The following is a 3791-nucleotide window of genomic DNA, read 5'->3' as shown; positions in this document are numbered from 1 at the left end:
GATGGTATAAGACTAGGTATAAGGCACCACCCTATGTTCTTCTCCATTTAAATGAAAAGAGCAGTGATGAAGGGTGGTATAATAATAATAGAAACAAAAACAACAGCAACAACATATTACAGGTCATAGGTTCCCCAATTCTGAACTATAACGGGCAAAATAGTTTAGTGTTGGCTAAGCCTTTTAATTTATTGTGATTGACCTATTCTGTCTTTTCTCCCCAGAGATAAAGCATATTTCAATAGCATATTTTTTTTTTTTAGGTGATTGTGCATATGTCTTGCGTTTTTTCCTAAGAAAATGAGTAAGAAAAGAAAGACTATTAAATTGACATGCATTCCCCGGATAAACTCATTGAACCCGGAGCCAAGGACATTTTAGAATTTGTTAAGGTGCCTTGACCTTGCCTCCATGAAACTTCCTAACATTTTTTTTTTATCTACCATACAGCCTTGCAGAGTTTTCAAAGGGATTCCAATCTACGCTTTCAAGTTGGAAGAAAATTGCTTTCACACTTTATAAAACTAATCAAAAAATTCATTCTGCCACCCATCTAGTTTTGATTTGTATTGGTTTGCTGGATATTTCCCCCAATGAAGTAATAATAACAATAAATTACTCTTCAAACGAGTCATCATTTTATGAATATTTTTATTTGATATTCACTCTTTCTCCACTGCCTCCCTGCACCTGCAATATGGTAGAGTTCCACTTCCCTGCCATTTTTTGGTTTTTACTGGACCTGCTCAATGATACAGAGATTAAACAGCAAAAGCCTTTCCAGCCATGAAGATAAGTAGCAGAAAAATTGACACCAAATTAATTTCCATGGGTCAGACTGCTGTTAAGAGCACAAGAGCAGGGCCAGTATAAAAGGCAGTGGCAGCAGATCCAGCTCTGGTCACTACAGGCTATGAATCCTGTATATCTCTTCCAGCTTAAAATAAAAATAAAAATTAAATAGTTAAATTAAGTTTTATGGCTGTATTAAGAGATCTTTTGCTGCTTTGAGCAAACTCATGGAACTTCTGTAATCTACAAAGAGAGCAAACCATTGCACTTCATGTTCTAGCCTAATCTGATGATGACGATGACGATGATGATGATGATAATTTATACCCCACCCATCTGACTCGGTTTTTCCAGCTGCTCTGGGCGGTTTTCAACAAAGTATTAAAAATACAATAAAACATCAAGCATTAAAACTTCCCTAAACAGGGCTGCCTTCAGATGTCTTCTAAAATATGCATTGCTTTTATTCCTTGACTAGGGTCTGCCCCACGGCTTACTCTGCTCATCAATTCCCTCCCCTGCCCACTCTACCCTTGTGGGGTTCCGTGTGCCTTCTCCCAAGAAAACCCAAGAAAGTAGCTTATTTCTCTCCTTTGTCCTCCCTGCCACTGTGGAAACCAAGGGAAGGATGCAAACTTTTTCCTCTTGCTCCCACAGCAGCAGGATGGGCTGGGGAGGGGGAGACTTCCTCCTCTTCGTTCCCCTCCTTCCACAAGTGGCAGCAGTGATGGGGGCTTGAAGGCCTGCTTAAACCTCCCCCTTTTTGTCTCATGCTGCCATGACTGCTGTGCATCTAGAGGCCAGCCAATGCTTCTGTGTGCCTATCTCATCCCTGGCCACTTGAGGCTGTCCATTCACCACCTCTGGCCATGCTGTAGTTCATGGCACCACCTGTTGGTGACCAAGAAAACTGCACCATGATGACACAAACATGTTGTTAATATAAAGTAAGATCATTTTTATAAGTTGCTTTGTTTTTTGTGTTGTTTTTTTAAAAGCTGAAAAAAAGTGAAGGATTGTTAACTTCAGTGAAAGAAAGCGACAAGGGAATGGTTTCTCCCTCTCTCACCTTCAGGGTGGCTCACTACTTTTAAAGGGCTAAGCCAGAGTGGTTAGTAGAAAACATCATGAGCTCTTTTCCTTTAAGTTGCTGGGTGCTGATGGATTCTGCCACAGAGTAAGACTACAATTTAAACCCCACTTAACTGGGAGTACGCCCCAATGAATTTGGTAGGGCTTCGGAATAAACATGGTAAAGGTTGTGTTGTAAGCCCATTTATCCCAGAAAAAGCAGGGCTTTTACAGCTATTCTAGTATGATGTTGCCAAGTTGTTGTTGTTGTGTAGCAGTGCTCCTGTGCATGTAGTGTAGAGGCAAAGCAGAGGAGTGCATTCAGAAAGGGAACCAGGTGTGCCTGGGTGATTAATGGACCCTCCTTGCTGTGGCAAGTGAATGAGAAGGCCTTGAAGTTTGTTTAAGGGAAATTACCATAGACGCAGCCAGAGAACGAGAAAAATAACCAAGCAGAGACTGGGTTTTCTTTTCGTTGATGGGGTAGATATGTATAGGGCTGCAATCATGCTGATCACATTAAACTGTGTTGCTCAGGGGCAGAATGTGCTGGCTGCATTTTTTTTTAGGGGTGCCATGTTTCAAAAAGTAGAATCCCTGATACCCACAAAGTTGTTGAGCTTTGAACAAACTTCCCCCTACAGCATTTTTACACCCCAAAGCCATGACATTTTCTGACATATGGCGAGCCTGAATTTTGGGGACTCTCCTTCCTGGTGCTTCGATCCTGGGTGGGTGGACTGCCCAGAAATGCCCTTACATTTCAAAGGTTGTCGTTCAGCCACTAGCTCTCCAAGTGTAAAATAGCTCAATTGGTAGGGCATGAGACTCTGAATCTCAGGGTCAAGGGTTTGAGCCCCACATCGGGCAAAAGATTCCTGCACTGGAAGGGGTAGGACCAGATCACCTTTCCAACTCAATGATTCTATGAGAAGAAGATGAGGATCCCATCTCTATGGGTTTGTGTGGAAACAGGAGCGCCATTTTGGCCCCACCACCATGGGTGCCCGGGGCTGTGGGCTTGCCATGCAGTGTGCATGATCCTGGCGCCCAAATGTGTGGGTGCCCGGCCCCTTCACGGGGAATTTTGTGGGTGCTTGGGCACCTAGGGAGCAGGCACTTAGGTGTGGAAGCTTCTCGGGATGAACTTCCCCCTACCATGAAATTGCCAGTGCGAAATTTTATGTCAAGTGTTGTATTACAGTATACAGTGGTACCTCGGGTTACATATGCTTCAGGTTACATACGCTTCAGGTTACAGACTCCGCTAAGCCAGAAATAGTGCTTCAGGTTAAGAACTTTGCTTCAGGATGAGAACAGAAATTGTGCTCTGGCGGCGGCAGCAGCAGGAGGCCCCATTAGATTAAGTGGTGATTCAGGTTAAGAACAGCTTCAGGTTAAGAACGGACCTCCGGAACGAATTAAGTACTTAACCCGAGGTACCACTGTACTTGGCACGGATTGTTGCATTCCGGCGATCATTTCGGGTGGGGAAGCCAGGCTTTTCATTATAACATTTCGACGTTTATATAACCAAGTTTCTTCATTAAATAAAGAAGGAAACCCTCGATGTAGAGATGCACGAGGATGCCGGGAGGAGAGAGAAAGAGAAAATCCCCTCCAAACACACTGCAAACTGAGGTTTAAACGGAAACAACCAGAGGTCAGTGCAACGCCACAACTTGTCACTAGCTGTAGTAGCAGCAGCAGCAGCAGCCGCCGCCACGGCTCACAAAAGCTCCTATTTCACAGCTCGCGCTGCGGAAGGATATTTTACCTTGTTTACCCTGCAGCCGGCTCATTGAATGAGTGGAAAGAGGGAAGGGGAGGGAGAGGCTTGGGCAGGCTTTGCTCGTGTGATTGGCGCCTCGCCGGCTCAATGGGGAGGCACCTCGGGGCTCGGGGCGGGCCCTCTCCGCGGAGCCAGT

Source organism: Podarcis muralis, chromosome 3 (genome assembly GCF_964188315.1).
Source record: "Podarcis muralis chromosome 3, rPodMur119.hap1.1, whole genome shotgun sequence".
In the NCBI taxonomy this organism is placed as follows: domain Eukaryota; kingdom Metazoa; phylum Chordata; class Lepidosauria; order Squamata; family Lacertidae; genus Podarcis; species Podarcis muralis.
This window is presented reverse-complemented; position numbering follows the sequence as displayed.